The following is a 19,657-nucleotide window of genomic DNA, read 5'->3' as shown; positions in this document are numbered from 1 at the left end:
TAGGTTTCCACAATAGTTTGGACTCCCTAACATCTACAACCATCAAATGCACTAAGAGGTCTAATTGCTCGTAGTAGTACTTTTATGGACTTTAGGGCAACAACTTGGAGATTTCCAAAAGAAGTTGGTAAAAAAATTATAGTTAAAACACCCTTTTGGGCCTTCTATAAATTTTCCAAATTTCAACTTCCTAACCTACTCCAGCACCCTTGAAATCACACAGGCTTCTCAAGCCTAATTGGCCAAAAGAGGCTTAGAACACCTAGAATTAACAAGAATGGGTTCCTAGGTTTAGAAATTGATGTGGAAGGTCTTTCTCTAACTTATTACAACATGAAACAACCTTCTACCCAATTCTAGACTTCCATCTCTTCATTTACCCTACAAACCCTCACCAATTTGGTTGAATACATGTGAATATTCAACTTAGGGCTCACTCATAGGACTTTCAAATCTCTTGAGAAAAATCTACAATTAAGGAATCTATAAGTGTATGTCCTAATCTTGTAGAATCTAGGAGGTCATTGAATTCTAATCGTAGAGTTACAAGTTAGGACAAAAAGCCATGTAAACCCTCAATTTCAGGGTATGCTAACCCAACATTAGTAAAACAAAGATATCTTCCACAAAACCTAACAAAAATGAATGAAATAAAATGAAATGGAATTAGGATTCACAATTCTATCAATTTATGTCATTTGATCTAGTCTATACACAAAATAAATGCTCAAGAAATTGTTTATTTCTCCTTAAATTTAATTTTTTCATACAACACTTCACACCTCTCATTATTTATAGAGTGTGGATGCATAAATAAATCATCCCCAATAGTTAAAATTGAAAATTGAAAGGCTAGGACCATTGGTTGAAAAGTTGCTCTTTTTGACAAAAAGTTATCAACAACAAAATTGCAAATCAACGACTTTTACAACTTTTCACTTAAGACATAATTACTTGTTCATTTGCCTTTCTACAAACCTTATTAAGGTATAATGAACCTAAAAACATATTAGAGTCTCCCATTTACTCAAAATGTTGAATTGTTAGGATCTTTTTAGACTAAGTGAACTTAGGTTTATAAGCACACCTGAAGTTCTTTGTCCAAACATAAGATCACTGCTTATTACATGAAAAATGAAATCAAAACATATTATTATGGATCATTAAATATTTTTCACAAGGTCACTCTATGCCTTGATCCACATCATGCGTTTGTGTCCTACACCATTCCTCTTCTTGTCAGTAGAAGCAATCTTAATATCTAATGTTATTCTTGTTTTTGCTTCTTCATACTTTCCAAAGGGCTTGACTTTTGTATCAATTACTTTAGTAAGTAGTGTAGTAATTGCTACACTTGCATCATCAATATCAATTTCGTATCCAAAATGTTTAAGCTAGGCTACACTTGGCTTAACTATCTATACATATGTATAGTCAATGTCAACTAGAAAACACCATCATTATAGTGTGTATCAACTAAGAATGTAGGAATCCTTTTTCTTTTCCTCATTTTATATTTGAATTCATTAAAGTAGCCATCTATAATATTCTCAAAATATTCTCCCAAATTTGTAATATATTCACTTATTCACCTTGTAGTAGGTTTACCTCGTTACCATTCAATATTTCCAATAGTAGGAAAATAACTTTTTTCATAAAAGAAAATACACATTATCAGTGATCCAAAATTACACATTCAATTCTTAGCCCTTCTGATTGATAACAAGTTCTATGCTAGTTTTAAGCATTGGAGCTTGACAAGATCATACTTGTGATCTTTCATCACAATCTTCCAATCCCAATCTATACCCATACATGGCATACTATTTAGTTGGCTCAACTGGTAGAATTTGTGTGCAATCAGTCTCACTCCAGACCTAATCAATGGATCAATGATATTTGAAATAGACATGCCACATCCATTCCACACAAACTTGGTGTTTTCCTCAACCGTGTCTTTAATCTAGCATGGCATAGTCTTATTTCTATCAAACATTGGGTATCCTATAACAACATGAATAATCTTCTTTGTAATCTTAACTGATCTATTCTCCAGCCATAACTCCACGTAGTGAGTTCAACTAAGTACAAGCTTGGTACATTCAATTTTAAAATTTGATAGAAAATCTAGGGCACATGTTAACCCTTTGCTCTTAGCAATCTTTAATTCATCCTTCAATACTCTTTCATCACACAACTTTTGGTATGGCAGACAAATTTCATAATCTCCTACTTCACCAATTTTACACATATAACAACTTTGTACATCATGAATCATAATAACCTTGGGTGCTATAGATGATAATTCACCCATTGAATCTCCTTTCATAGCAATTTTAGGAATAACATGATATTTAGGTGGAGGAAAAGTGTCGCTCTTTACCAATTGAACATTTCTTACCTCTTCTCCTTGATTCTTTGTCGTTGATGATATTTTTGCATTAGGGTTTTGAAATCTTCTTTTTGAATAACTTGGGACAACTAAAAATCAATACTTGATCACACTTCAACTATAAATCTACTTTCAATTACGTTGGAAATCTCTTCATAATTTATCAAATCGTTTGAGCTCTAAAAATTGAATGCAAGCTGTATGAAATACTTTCAAATTTATGATATATACCTTCATTCATTCAAATTAGGGCTCACATAAATGTTTTGTTCTCACTTAGGTGGAATCTAATTGTCTTGTTCCTTGTTACACCTTTTAACTCAGTCTTCATTATATAGCTTAGTCAATACCATCTAACTTGGCCTATAGATTAGTTTGGTCATTTTAAGTACTTGGTCCATGTTGCAATGCTTGGTTAACATAAACAATATTACTGATTCTCAACACCCAATAATGTAAATGATTCCATTACACTATTCTTTACATAACCCTATTCTAAGGCATCTTATCTTATGCAAATATGTACTTTTGCACAATTTATGCTAGGAACTGATATAAGATAAGTAATTAAATATGTAGTTTCTTACATACTTTTCTTGATCAGTTTAAGAAAATATGATCACCTTCTCCATTGGATTGGGCGACCTTAACTTCTTTTATTCCATTGCTTCCAGCTTCTCCCTTCTTCTAGGTTTTATTCATCTCTTTCTTTCTTTGTTCTACTTCCACTCTGCATTTTTTTCTTGATGTGTTCATTGTTTAGTATTGGTGCTTGGATCCTATAGTTCTTGCTCACATATCCAACCTTGTGACAAATAAAAAAAACTATGTTTCCATTCAACCATTTCTTGTAATTTCCTCTAAAATATGTTCTTATGTAATTTTCTAGAATTAGACCATACTCTCCACAATACTGACAATTAAACTATGTATTATAATCCCAATTGTAATAGTTACCTTTCTTAGATACATTATCTTGTTTTTTGGTCGTCCAATTAGACATTGCCTGTAATATGTGTTCATGTGCTTGATGACCTTGTTTCTTAGAATTAAAATAGTTACCAATAAACTTTGGCTTAGGGTTTTTCTTACCAGCTTTTCTTCTACAAATGTTTACTATGTAACCAAGTTTACCACAATGATAGCATATAGGTTTACCTTTTGTCTTCACATTTCTTTCTCTCCACTCTTGGATGATTCTCCTTCTTCAGTAGATGGTTGGTGCTTAATATGCCCTAATTTGAAGGTGTTACTGGATGACCTTGGCGATCTCATTATTCTTCAAAATATCTTATTGCTTCATTGGGTTTGTTCATCCTTTCCATAATTTCCTTTTTAGATCTTAGCTCATTCATCAATTGGTCTCTTTGTGATCTCATATTTTCTATCTCCATGTCTTTCCTATTCAATTCTTGATTTGCAAGAATTAGTTGATTCATCATGTTTAGATGAGTATTTGTAAGCTTTTGTACATTAGATGACCTTTCTTCAAGTCTAATAGTCATTTGTCTTTTTCTTCTTCAACTACGACCTTATCTTCTTTAACTTTCTTCTTTTTTTGGTCACTTCACATAACCTTACTAACTGGATTTCACATTCTCTTTTCAATCCTCTGAGTTCTTCTTTCAGAATATTGTCCTTTTCCAATAGATATGCAATAGTTGCCTCACCTTCATTAGAATTTCCATTGTGAAAAAATGCTTGGGTATCAACTTCTTGATAGAGTGAGTCACTTTTTTGAATAGCCATATCCTTTATTTTCTTTAGGGATTTCCTTAGTTCAACTCTTGTTGTTTCAAGTTGTTGTAGTATGATTTGGATCTCAATCATTTGATTGTCAATGACCTTTCCCAATTTGTAAGCTTCCATCTCCAAGATCTTAACTCTCAAGCGGTAAAACTCCTTCTAAGAGAAAAAAAATCTAATGCCAATTATTGGAAGTTTATTGGGTAACTAAGATACTAAGAGGGGGAGGGGGTGAATCAAAATCACTAAAACTTTTAACCTTTAAACAATCTGATTGCATTCACCATATTATCCATCGCATATCTTGATTATGCATAACATAACATTTAACTTCAAATGATGTAATAGATATAACTATGTACCTCATCTGTCAACATGAAAATATAAACACATAACACATAAGATTTTGGTTATCCGAAAATCCTCCAAGGTGAGAGTAAAATTAGGGTGGGGATTATACTCGCAAATCTTCACTATTGTAGTAATAAAGTTAGCCTATTAGGAGTGCAAATTTGATTACTTTTCATGATCTACCATGTGAGGGGTTTTCCCTATTAGGAGCTTTATAAATACTGTTAGGTCTACCTTGATCAAAGGATTTAACACTTACAATGAAGTAAGGGCTTGGTTAAGACATCTACATATTAAGAGATTTACATAGGCTTGTTAGGACTTCTTTGTTAAGAGATTTACCTTGATTCACTTTTCCAAAAATGATTTCATTCCCGATCCTTTGGTCTACTTTATCAATGTTGATTATGGATCCCCTCTTTCCAATCTTTGATCTAATCTCTTATCTAATATATCTTTACTTTGTGCTTCACTTCTTTACTAGGCTGCTAAAGCTTGTTACTTCACAACTTTTCTTGCAGCGTCCAAAACCTAACTCCTTTGCATTTGCAATTCTTTACTTCCTTTCTTTTCTCTTCACACAAACACACACACACACACACACACACACACACACACACACACACACACACACACACACACACACACACACACACACACACACACACACACACACACACACACACACACACACACACACAATGTGAAATAAGGTTTGTATCTTCCCCTATAAAGACATCTATAGAGTCTTCTTGAATAATACCATTGATCTAGATGTCTCCCTTTTTCCTCTTCATCTAATTGGTTATCCCACCTTCATAGGGATCGATGATCCATGCCAAAATGTGTAACAACCACTATAACAAAATCTATGATCATTAAATGTTATTTACATGTTGGGTCAAAATGGTTTACCTCAAATTTTGTACCATTTTAGATATTTTTGTTCACACTATGTTACTCAACATGTACTTCCTTTGATGCTTAGCCATAACTATTCTTCTTGCTAATACATGGCCTTAACTAACTTGGTTCCTTCTGTGTGACTCAACATCTATATACTTTGTTTACTCAACATTCATTGAACTTAGCTTATATAGGAATACTCAATGACCAAAGACTTTATTAACTCCTACAGAGCTTCACATATACAAAATTAGTTACAAGTCTTAAATACACGACTCAACATGTATAGAGTGACTTGGTCACAGTGATGACCGACCAACTCTACCTTGTATATGACTAAATTTTTGACACTAATAGAAAAAAAAAATTAGAAAGGTCAACACTTCTCTTCTTCCTTTTCTTCTTCTCATCTTCCTCCTTTTTCTCCTTTACTTCCTCCTCCTTTTTCTTCTTCTCTTCTTCTTCGCTTTTCTTCTCTTCTCTTCTTATCTTCTTCTTCTTTCTTCTTTCTTTCTTACTCCTTCTTCATCTCTTCTTCTCTTTTCTTATTTTTCTCTTCTTTGTTCCTCTTTTTCTCCTCTTCTTTCCTTTTCTTTTCTTCTTTTGCTTTCCTCTTTTATTCTTCCTTTCTCTTTTGTCCTCAGCTTCTTTCTTTTCCTTCTCTTCTTCCTCTTCCTCATTTTTGGAGCTAACCAAATTACCAACATTTGTGCCATAGTCCTTAAATGGATCCTCAATTGTATTAATTATGACATTAGTGCTATCAATTTGCATTATGTTAGTTCCAATGGTGACTTATAGAGTATCCTATGTTGTTGATATATTCTTTACGTCTTCAGTCACTGATGTGACTGCTAGTATAGTCACAATATACTTCTCTTGCACTGTTATTGACTCAAGTTGTAATGTCTTCTTTTCTGCTATAGGGATTTCTCACCCTAAAAATTTACTTATTTGCACAAGACTAGGTGTGGAGGTGATAAATGTAACAATTTCTTGTTTTATCTCTTTGTTTACTTCCTCATAATTTCCACCCATCAAAAGAATTTATCTGTTCTTATTTCTCAGTATTGGTTCAATACCCTTCATTATCCTCTCCATATCCTCATCACTATTTACTTCACAAAATTTTCTAATTATGTTTTCTCTAATTCTTTTATCTTCATTTGCAACTCTTCATCTTATATTAATCCATCTATCATAAAAATATTTTGGTATATCCTTTTGAATGTCTTTAAATTTCTTATTTTTCAGTATCTTATGGCTAACTGTAGAATTCTCCAACTATAATCTATCCATATTATTATATAAATCATAAAAATTATTGTTGTTGATAATCTGAAAATTCAAATTCTCAACCTTTATCTTCCATGATTTCTTACCAGAGACTTTCTTTACCTCTATTTATGTTTTCTCAATTGTTTTTTTCCTTCGATTCGTCTTCATCAAACTCATTTGAATTAATTACCTACATTTTTTTCCTTCTCTTACTTATTCCACTACCCATTTTCTTTGTTCTCTTCTTGGGAGGTGGCTAAGCTTGTTCTCAGTTTACATTTGTCAACCTTGTTGTCTCTTGGTGCTGGCAAGAGTTAGTGTCTGTACTTTTGTTATACTAATGTCCTCTTGATCTTTGTCCTTTTGAAATAGACATATAATAGTAGGTTGTACATGGGATACTACAACATATGGTGCATTTACTAATTGTCTTGCTACTATAACTCCTTGTGAAGTCCCAACTTCAATTGCTAGGGGTTTAGTGACCAACACTTTTTTCTAACCACCAGCCCTCACTTCCATAGCTATTACCACTACCTCTTTATATTCTTCCCTTGTCATTATTGATTCCTTCAACATTGCGTCAATTTTCTTGTCAAAATTCTTCTTGGTATCTTTCCTATGAAGTTAAATATGAACTTCCTTAACCTTTTCTTCAAATTAAAACCTTAAATTATGATTATGCAAGTGATAAATACGTTGATTTTGCAAAACTAAGGCTTTCTTTAATTCACCTTTTATAACACTTCAAATTTTCCTTAAATTTTCTCCAAAGCTCTCATTTAACTCTTTCATGATTAAATGGTGCTTAACAACTCAATTTCAACCTTTAAATCACTTCAATTCATTACGGCATTAATTGCATAAGTATGTAATCAAAAAAGTTGTTTATGGTTATTAGGCAACTTGATTTCTTTTTCTATCTCACATATAATCTTCAAATCATCTACACTCTCAAAAATGGCTTGCACACATCATATGTACCTCATATCAACTAGACAAACCTTAACTCTCTTTCTCTCTCTCTCTATCATCACTGCTACCTCTCTGATGCTCGACCTCTTATATAAAGTACTTACTTCAAATAGGATGAATAAAATACAATTGTTGACTTCAATTTTCATTAAAATGTTTCATTTTATTATTCTTCTAATACCATATGTGAACTAGATGGATCTTTAGCTTTGACAAATACCTCTTTGAATTCTTCTACATGTTCTTTTATGTTGTCTTTCTAACTATTTGTTACTATTTGTTCTTCTGATATTCCTGTTCATATTTCTTCTAAAGTTTAGATTCTTATTGTTGCTCCTCATATCCATTCTACATACTCCTACTATATGACCAAATTTCTTACACAACTAGCACACTGGTGCATTATTTCCAAATCTGGGACTAGGCTCATTTATAGGTACTTTGCAATTTCTAGCAATATGTCCAAAGTTGTTGCACTTGTAATATACAATGTTGTTCCTTGCTTCATTATTTCCTTCTTCATATCTTCTTCTACTAGGGTTAGTACCTCTAAACATTCTACTATTGCTATTGCTATTATCAGACTTAGGTTTATATAATTTACTACTTTATAACCAAAATCATGACTTTTATAACAATAAAAATCAGTAATTTCTTTAAATTACTTACTTGTGAAGTTTCTTTTCATATGACCAACTTCATTACATGCATAACAACTACCTTTGAATTCATATATCACTTCTTTAGGTGATTCAACTTGCCTAGATTGCTTGGCTTTCCCAATCTCCTTAGGTGCATTATCAAATTTATTTGTCTCAATCATGTTTGGATCTTTCTTTTCTTGCATAGACTTGTGAATTTTAGGATATGTTTTCTTTCTAGTTTTAGATTTCTTAGTTGACTTCTCTTCAATGGAATATCCAAGAGCGGTCTTATCATGAGAAGGTCTCTGAAAAGACATTTGTTTGTCAATATTCTCACTGCTAGAATACAATCTCTCAAGTTATTTCTCATTTTACAATAGTATTGATTTTTTTAAGTTTTGCATACTACAACTTGGTGGATTCAAGTTTAGATGTAACTCTTGTAAGGTTGGATCTTAAATCTGCATTCTTAGATTTTATATCTGACTCAACTTTGCTATCATCTTTCTTCAAGCTTAATTCCAAATTAATAATCTTTAGTTCATGCTTCAAGATCTCGTGTTCTTTCTTTGATCTTGAAACTTCATCACTATCCTTGACTTAATCCTTAGGATCTTTCTTGGACTTGAGATGATCAATCTTGTCTTTTAGCTTTCCAAGTAATCTTTGGCATCTTCATATCTTTCTTTGAAAGTGTCATTTTCCTCAGTATGAGTATCAATCTTCTCAAGAGCTTCTTCTAAGTTCTTCTACAACTATTCCATATCCATAGGGCTCTTACTCAAGCTTTTCAAACATCTTCTAAATAACTAAACTCTAATACCAATTATTAGAAATAGGAAATATTATGGCAGTCGTTGGGGTGGGGGGAGGGGGGGGTGTTGAAGTGAATTGGTATTTTACAAACTTTAGCCAAAAATTGGATATTATTAACAATCTTATAACTTGCATATGAAAATAAACTAATTATGCTAAATAGTAAACATAACCATGCAATAAGAGAACTCATAACACCACTTCTTTTAAACCAGTGAAAACCCCAGTGGGGATGGTACCCACAAAATGATCCACTAATCAAAAGAATCTTGTGAAAGATATTGATCTTGTTAGGAGTCTATTACCTTCATATAGTGTCTAGGTCCTTGTTAAAGGACTTGTGCCTTGTTAAAAGCCTCAACCTTGTTAGGAGTTGTAAAATATGAATACAAAATGTATGCAATATAGAATGTAGTTTCTTAATACAAATAGATAGATACAATAACCTCTTTACACTATTTCTAATATCTTCAATATTTGATACTTCCTTTGTTCCTCACAAAATTTTCATTCTTCTAATCATACACCAGATTTCACAAATCACATAATACATACATCACCTCACAAAACTTTGTATTCATAGTCTTTCCTTTATACCACTATAATTACAATATTACTCCCCAATCGGCCTTTATGCTTTTACACACTTAAAAAAATACATTATTATATTTTGTTGACTTAGGGTTAACATCTAGGATGTTATCCCTAATTTGTTAAGTAATTATTTTATAAATAAAATAATTTATCAACCCAAAATACCCATTTCTTTGTTATACTCTATTTTGCCTATGTACTACTGTAACTAGTAAATTATCCATAATTTTTGTGGTACTATCTATATTGTCCTATATACTTGCATACATCATCATCATACTCTATACCATCTTTCCTTAAGTGTGTGTGTGATAATGTGACTTATGTGAACAATGTTGATCAAAACTCTATTTGTTTTGCCAAATAAACTATGTGATACTTAGATAAATTTCTAAGTATAAATGCCATGACTCATTCCTCAAGGTCTAACCTCTTCATATAGAAGATATGTTTTCATAAATGACATCCAATGTCTAGCTTAGTATAATTTCCAACAAATGTTACATTAACAGAGATGATGATATCAGAAATTTTGACTCAAGAAGTGATGAAGGTATGTTTCTTGGATATTCATTGAAAAATAAGGTACACAGATGTTTTAATTAAAGACCTAAGAGTATTATTGAGGGTGTAAATTTGAGAGTTGATAAAAATTTTAGATTTTGGGAAAGGATACTTGATTACAATTCTAATGAAGAGACCAATCCAAGGCCTAATAGAGAAAATGCTAAGCATAAATTATTTTATGAGACTGACGTTGATTTGTAGAATGAAATTTAGAGAGACACACATAGAAGAACCTAGAACTAAACGTAGAGATGAAGTCAATATTGAAGTGGTGATACCTAATAGAAACTTGATCAAGAATGACCCTGTTGAAAAGATCATTAGAAGAAAAGATCAAGGAGTTATGATAAGAAATAAGGTACACGAAGAGCTATGTTTAATTTCTCAAGTTTAATCTAAAAATGATGATGAAGCTAGTCAAGATGATTTTTGGATTAAAACTATAAGAGAAGAACTAGAGAAGATTGAGAAAAATAATCCCTGGGAATTGATCCCTAGACCTAAGGATAGTTTTTTTATTAGAAATAAATGGGTATTCATAAACAAGATGAATGAAAAAGGTGAGGTTGTAAGAAAAAAAGTAAGATTGGTATGTAAAGGCTATTCACAACAAGAATGAGTTGATTTTGAAGAAACACTTGCACCACTTGCTAGAATATAGCAATAAGAATGTTTTTGGTATATGAAGCAAACATGAATTTTACAGTTTATAAAATGGATGTCAAATTATATTTTCTAAATGGTGGACTAGAAGAGGAGGTATACATTGAGAAACCTAATGATTTTCCTTTGATAGATAAAGAAGATATTGTTTGCACATTGAAGAAGGCATTGTGTGGATTGAAAAAAACAGTTAGAGCTCTATATGAAAGATTGCCTAAGTATCCAATAAGTTTGGGATTTGTAAAAGGTAATGTTGATAGTAAATTATATTTGAAAAAGATTGACATTGGATTACTAATTGTTGAGGTATTTGTGGATGACATAATATATGGAGGAAATGATGAAGCAAGTAAAGCATTTGTGGAAGAGATAAAGAAAGAGTTTGACATGAGTATGATTGGTGAGATGAAGTATTTCTTGGGATTGTAGATTGTTCAGAATAACGATGATATTTTTGTTGATCTCTCAGCTTATGTTGTCAATTAGTGTCAAAACACTTAGTCATTTACTAGGAAATATTACACAATCATCACTATGATTGAGTTATCTAATAAAGGTCAAGCATACCAAGCTTATACCGAGTATGATAGTGATTGTCATGTATTTAGTTATGGTCAAGCACATATACACACCAAGTAACATAGTTGAGACTAAGTACATTAACAAGTTTTTGATTTTTGAGCAAGTAGGTATATAGAACTTGAGTGACATCATGAAGAATTCTACATGATTGAGCATCAGAGCATTCAAGTGTCGAGCAGTTCAATTTTGACATATAAGTTTTTAATGACATAAACATATATGTAAACCATTTTGGCCAACTTTTATATGACATTTAATATTTGTAGAGCTAGCTAAGAAGGTGATCACACATCATTTCATAAGGTAATGATCCCAAGGCGTGCAATTCAACCAATTAGAAAATGAGATAGAAATGTGATGCAAGAGCATCTTGCATCAGAAAATAAAGGGGAATATTTTTTTATTTTTATTTTTTTGAAAGAAAAAGAGGATTTAAAAAAAATAAACTGAGGAGAGATAAAGTGACAAAAATTAGAAGAAAAAAATCAAAACTAAAAAAAATAGAGAAAAGAGGGAAAATGCATTTAATAGGTGGCATTATTAAATGTAACTTATAGCTAGAGGGTTTATTTAATGTAACTTTCTAAGATAACTTGTGGCTTGGTTTGGTATAAGTAGATGGCCTTGTCTTGTCATTATTCATCATCTAGCTTGGAGAAGAGGATGTGGAGGAGGAGAGAACTTTGAAGAGCTAGTAGCAACAGCTTGAAAAAAAGGGACATTGCTTGGTGGGCTTGCGAGCACAAGTTGAGATCTTGCTCAGAGGTTTCTACTAGAGTGTGGATCTAGAATAGCTTGAGTTGGGATTGGATCTTGAGGGACCTTGTAGAATTACTATTGTATTTGGTTGTAACCTGAAAGACCTTACATTTAGCCATGTTGGATGGAATCTTATGAGAATTGGCATAATTTTGGATCTAATTATCTATGTTATTATTTATTCTTCTATTGTGTAGTTATTTTCTATGGGCTAGGACATCTCCTTTGGGGATTATCCTACCTTGTACTACATCAAAATTTAAAAAATGTTGAAATGTAACCCGTTGATCAAGATCTAGAACCTTTATAGAATATCTATTTAAGGAGGATTCTAACCCTAGAATCATAATGAGAGAGAGGGATGAGAGAAGTATATACCTTATGTGAGTATGAATGAAGGAATGATTGAATGTATGCACATGTGAAGAAGAAAAAACCAAGTTTGAAATAGATGAGATAGAGAGAAATCAAAGTAATGAGGGAATGAAAAGAGTTATTAGATCAAGAGATCAAATTGGAGATATAGCAAAGAGGAGACCCAAGATCATCTTACAGAGAAAACTAAGGGTCAAGTACTGAATCAATTATTGTTAATTGAGATAGGGTAAATCTCTTAATAGAGTGTAAACCTCCTAATAGAGTCCTTACTTCATTGTGAATGTAAAATCCTTTAACAAGGTGAGATTGTTAGCATGTATGCTGATGCTATGGGGGGGTATTGAAAAACATTGTTATGATGTACTTATAACTTTGTTTGTCATTGATGACAACATAGTAATGAGGTTGTAAAAGACTGATAGAGCAATACACTATGATTTCTGTATTAAGGACAATACATTATGAATCTACTAATGCATAGTTACCAGCAAATCTACAATATGTTTTTGTCACATAAGAAAGTGCGTAGAACATGAATTGATAACATATGGAAGATATTGATGATTTACAGAGAACCACATGAAAATAGAGCATTAGGAGAATAGTTTTTATTGTATGATCAATACAGAGCATTGTACTTGAAATGAAGGTGGTGCAGGAGCACCCTTTCAAGGCTCCCACCATATCAAATTTTGGTGTGATGAAATTATCCTAAGAAGTATGTAGATAGAATAAGAGTTTATAACTCATTTGGTGTGTTTTTCTCTAAAATTTTTATTAAAAAAAAAAAAAAAAAAAAAAATTGCTAAGTTGCTGGTCACTTATGTAAAAGTGTTGAGCAACTTGTATTAGAAAGAAAGTTAACTTGTGTAAGTGGCTAAAAATTCCCTAACTCAACCCATACACCATGGGATAGCCTATTTAAGGTTGGAAGAACCAAAATCAAGGGTTGGAAGTCATGTTTTTGCATTGCATTGTGTTGCTACAACAAACTGTGACTAGTTTTTAATACATTTTTACTGGTTTTTAGTGTTGTTTGGAATAAAATCACGTTTTTACTATCATTTGTTTGCATGTTATAGTTTGTATCTTGTATTTTATCCATTATCCATGAATTAGATTAGATTTTTAAACATGTTTTGGAAAGTTTTATTAAATTTTTTTAAAAGTAAGAGTTTGTTGTCCAGTTTTGAGTTGTCAACAATGAACGGGCTGCAGCTCTTGTTTCCACTGTGGGATTTGCATGGCCATTTTAATTCCAAGACTAAAGACCCTAATGTGTAACATATTTTAAGAAAGGGCCCAAAAAATGTGTGCAAGCATTTGTTTGACAAAGCCCTAGGCGAGCTAGGCAATGCTCAGCTAGGAGCAAGCATCAAAGAATTTGTTCTCAAGAGCAAAGCATAAAGATCCAAGAATTTCCCTTCAGAGGGATTAAAGAGGGATATAATAAAGTTATTTTTTTAGAGGAGAAGTTTCTATGAGTTGAATAAGGTGTTTGAAAGTTGAGGACATCGGGCAGCCCTCAAAACCCTTCAAAACCCTCATTTTTACCATCATTATTGTACGGCTTTTTGGTGGCCTAAAACCTCAAAAATATTTGAGTATGTGATGTATGAAAAAAATGTTATTAAGGCAAATATCTAATGAATACTTAAGGGTAATAATTTATTAGCCCTATAAATCTAGGTGGAGGCCTAATTTGGGGCTCTTCTAGTAGCCTTTTTGCGAAGAAACCAAGAAATCGGGTATGAACCCATTGTTACCATCTATTCAAGCATACTAAAAGTGTTCCAATAGCACCTTAAAACTCATAAAAACCTTGGTTGGACTAGGTATTATCGTGGAACCCTGGTATACCTACATATGCATTTTGGAAGAATTGCACTCCTAGGAGGATAAGTGAGTCATGGAGCAAGATTTGATTATTTCACCTGGTGGAAAGGTTAGGGAAGGTCAGAGGATGTTCTAAGTTGTAATAAATCCTATAGACCATATAGGTGTAGAGAAAACACCAAGATCCTATTGTTTGATGAGAAGCATAGACTAGCTAGTCTATCCTAGCCTTCCCCATCAAAAGGGTTGCCCATTTAACTAGAGGTAGTACACTAACCACTGATGATGTTAGAAAGTGTGTAGGTATGAAAGTCACATGTGTGAAAGTTTGGGTATAACTGCGAGTTGACAATATTAATTAAATGTGTATTTCATTTAACTAACTTATTAAAAAGTGTGAAGTTGACCTCAAGGACTTAATATTGAGTGTGGTATAAAGGAAAGATGTTTTTTGAGTTTTAGACATCATGAATGAGATTGATAAGCATAAGAGAATCGTGAATTGTGAAATAGTAGAGCATAGTGGTTTAGTTACACGTGTAAGTGACCTTAAGGGTTACTGCCACTAAATGCAGAGTTCTAGATTTGATTGCATGATCTGAAGGTGAAGAAGTTTGACACACTAGATAAAGGAAGAAGAAAAAGATTGTTACACATCTATTATTTTGAAAGGAATAGTAATGAGATCAATTGGATAGTGGGTTTGTTGATCTGATCGTGAAGCTGTTTGGACAGTGGGTTTAGCTGCCTTCTACAACTCTTGACAGGGTTGGAATCTCCTAACAGGGACTGTTTGTACGAAGTGTTATAATAGACTCCTAATAGGGTCCATCCTCTAACAAGGAATATTCATATTAGTCATCATTTTGTGGGCATCATTTCCACTAGGGTTTTCCCTCTCATCAAGGGTTTCCCTAGTCAACATATCTAGTGTATTTGTGTATGTGCATCTCTTTATGGTTGTTGTTTACTTTGATTGAATAGTTGAGATTTCTTAAGAGGATAAATGTTTTAGATTCTTATATAACTAATTTATCCCTCCCCACCTATTAGTTATATTGGTGGACCATTATTTCTAGCAATTTGTATCAGATCATCAGGTCATTGAAAGAAAATTTTAACAACTTTAGGAGATCCATGGCAAATTTGTTCAGAAAGGAAAGTCCTAGATTTGATGGCACAAACTATGATAGCTGGAAGGATAAAATGAAGACTCATCTCTTGTGCATGGGTCCAAGATACTGGCTTGTAACCAAGGCATCTAAAAACATTGTAGAAGAAGACAAGCTTGAAACCTGTACTAAGGAGTAGAGAGAAGTATTTATGTGTAACATAAGGGCAAGAGAAGCAATATTGTTAGCTCTACCTAAAAGTAAGTATAGTAAGGTAAACCAACTCAAAACATCTCATAAAATTTTGAAAACTTTAGAGGCTAATTATGAGGGTGATACACATGCAAAGAGAGTTAGATTACAAAATTTGCATTGTGCATTCCAAGATGCTAGAATGATGGAAGATGAATCTATAAGAAACTATATTGGCAAAATATCTGAGATTGTTGCAAGAATCACATCTCTTGGTGGAAACAAATTTGATGATGAAGTGATATGGAAGATCTTGAAAAGTCTGACACCACCTTTCAAGATAGTAGAGAAGATGATTCAGCTGATGATACCCTGTACTATTAATTTCACCAAAGAAACACTGCTTGGTAGATTGGAAGCTACAAAATTTGATCTAAAATAATCTAGAGAATTAGAAAAAGTTAAGACAACATTTAGTGCATTGAATATTACACCTAGTCCAACAAGGAACACAAAAGTGCAGGGAGACATTGTTAGCAGCAACAAGTCTATTGGGGAAAAGATATAGGAAGGAGTGGCTCTTCTTGTGGAAAGTGAAAAAGATGGAAAGAATATCTCCAAATGTTGGACTTGTAATGAATATGGTCATTATGCATCTAAGTGTCCTAAAAGAGAAAATAAGTATAAGGGAAGATTCAAATCTAGAAGTCCTAGAAATTTTTTATATGATAATGAAGAAAAAGAGGAAGAAGAATCTGATCAAAACATGACTGAAGATGAATTAGGGTTCGTAGCTATAAAAGAGGATGATCATGATAGAGAAATTAGAGAAGAAAGTGCACTAATCTCACAAGTTGAAAAGAAATATTGGATCATTGATAGTGGCTATTCACATCACATGACTTGTGGTATGAGCAAGTTTGTCAAATTTAGAAGCCACGATGGAGAAATTGTCATAGTAGGGAACAATGTAACTTGTCACATTACAGGAATTGGATCCATCACACTTGATGGTAAAACATATACTAATGATGTTTATTTTGTTGATGGACTGAAACATAACCTTTTAAGCGTTGGATAACTTAAGGACAAAGGTTACCAATTGTAGTTTAGTAAAGATGCATGCATTATCAAGAACAAGGAAGGAAAACTACTTGGTACTAGCACAAGAACTAGAGGTAATGTATTTCAGTTAAACTCCACTAAAATAACATGTTTAATAGCTAAAATTGACAACATTTTGTTATGGCATAGAAGATTTTGTCACATTAACTTTGATAGCATTGTGAAATCCAGTAATACCCTTATTATGAGAGATTTACCTAAGATCAGTAAGCCCACTGACACTAATTGTAAGGAATGTATCTTGGCTAAGCAAAAGAAAGTCTCATTTCCTAGCAAGCAGTTCTGTACTACACAAAAGCTAGAATTGGTTCATACATATCTAAGTGGTCCTACAAGAACAAGAGGATTCTACAAAGAAAAGTACTTTATGATTTTTGTTGATGATTTTACTAGAATGATGTGGGTAGCTTTTCTCAAAGATAAATTTGAAGCATTTGATAAATTCAAGATATTCAAGAACAAAGTTGAGAATAAATCCAAAGTTAAAATCAAAAGCCTAAGATCAAATAGAGGAGGAGAATTCACTTCTAGAGAATTCAATATCTATTGTGAAGAGCATGGTATTAGGAGACAACTATCCTCGCCCCATACACCTGAGCATAATAGGATTGTTGAAAGAAGAAACAAGTCAATTGCTGAAGCAATAAGAGCTATGCTATTTGAGAATGATGTACCAAAAAATTTTTGGAGAGAAGTAGTTAATACAAAAGTATACACACTAAATAGAGTACATATTAGAAGAGGTATGGACAAAACTCCTTATGAGTTATGGTTTGGTCACTCACCATTAGTCAAATACTTCAGGTTTTTTGGAAGAAAATGCTACATCAAAAGAGATGATGATATCAATAAGTTTAATCCAAGGGGCAATGAAGGTATGTTTCTTGGGTATTCATTGAAAAGTAAAGCTTACAAATGTTTCAACTATAGAACAAAAACTATAGTAGAGTGCAAAAATGTTTAAATTGATGAAAAGTTTGGCACTCAGGAAAAGATGATGGATTATAACTCTGATGGAGATGATTATTCTTGGATGACCAAAAAATGCAATGAACTATTTTACATAACTAACAATGACTTGCAGAATAATGTGCAAACTGAAGTAGCAAGAGAAGAACAAAGCACAGTACCTCAAATAAGAATTGAAGCAACAAATCCTTCCCCAAGTAGGAATTTGATAAGAAATCATCCCACTAATTAGATTATAGGAAGTAAAGAATAGGGAGTAATGACAAGAAGCATAATTAATGAAGAACTATGCCTAATATCTTAAGTAGAACAAAAAATCACAGATGAAGCAATCAAAGATGATCATTGGATAAAAGCAATGGAGGAAGAACTTCAACAGATAATTAAAAATGACAAATGGGAATTAGTTCCTAGACCTAAGGACAAGAATGTGATTGGCACAAAATGAGTATTGAAAAATAAAAGGAATGAACAGGGAGAAGTAATAAGAAACAAAGCAAGACTAGTATGCAAAGGTTACTCTCAGCAAGAAAGAATTTATTATGAGGAAACATATCCACCTATAGAAAGAATGGAAGTAGTCAAAATGTTCTTGGCATATGCAACAAATAAGAATTTTAAGATATATTAGATGGATGTTAAGTCAGCATTCTTGAATGGAGAACTTGAAGAAGAAGTTTACATTGAGCAACCAAAGGGTTTTCCTTTGACAAAAGAGAAGGATATGGTTTGCAGATTAAAAAAATCCTTGTATGGATTAAAGCAAGAACCAAGAACCTAGTATGCAAGGTTGAATAAATACTTAGCAAAGCTTGGATTTGCTAAAGGAACAACAGATAGCAACTTGTACTTGAAAGAAATAGAAGATAGTTTGCTAATAATTATTGTATTTGTTGATGATATCATTTTTAGAGGAAATGATGAAGCCAGTAACAAATTCTTAGAAGATATGAAGAATGAGTTTGAGATGAGCATGATAGGAGAAATAAATTTTTTCTAAGGATTGCAAATTTTTTAGAAAAAAGAAGGTATCTTTATTTCTTAGGCCAAGTATTTGAAACATTTATTGAAAAGATTTGGTCTAGAAAATTGTAAACCTATTGGAACTCCTATGGTAATTGGTCACAAGTTATCAAGCAAGGATGAGACACCCACTGTTGAAAAAAAAGTATAGATCTATGATTGGATGATTGTAGTATCTGACTCATAGTAGACCTGATATAGCTAAAGTAGGTGGAATTGTGGCAAGATTTCAGGTTGATCCTAGAGAATATCACTATGCATTAGTAAAAAGGATATTCAGATATTTGAAAGGGACATCAGATTATGGCATTTGGTAGATAGAAGCAATGATTTCACTCTTTGCACTTATACATATGCTGATTGGGCTAGAGATAGGGATGATAGAAAAAGCACCAATGGATGAGCATTCTTTCTTGGTGGAAGATTGGTTTCTTGGCTCAACAAGAAGCAAGATTGTACCTCACAAAGCACTGTAGAGGTAGAGTATGTTGCAATAGCAAATAACTATAATCAAGTCATATTGATGAAGCAGATGATGAAGGATATTGGAATTAAATTCATAGAACCTGTTATCATTTACTGTGATAAGACAAGTACTATCAATATGTCTAAGAATCTTGTTTTGCATTCTAAGACTAAGAACCTAGCTATAAAGTATCATGTGTTGAGAGAGAAACTTGCAGAGAAAAAAATCAGACTGGAGTACATTAACACTAAGGAATAAATTGGAGACATTTTCACAAAGGCCT

Source organism: Cupressus sempervirens, chromosome 8 (genome assembly GCF_028749045.1).
Source record: "Cupressus sempervirens isolate cs-2001-9-10 chromosome 8, ASM2874904v1, whole genome shotgun sequence".
Lineage (NCBI taxonomy): Eukaryota > Viridiplantae > Streptophyta > Pinopsida > Cupressales > Cupressaceae > Cupressus > Cupressus sempervirens.
This window is presented reverse-complemented; position numbering follows the sequence as displayed.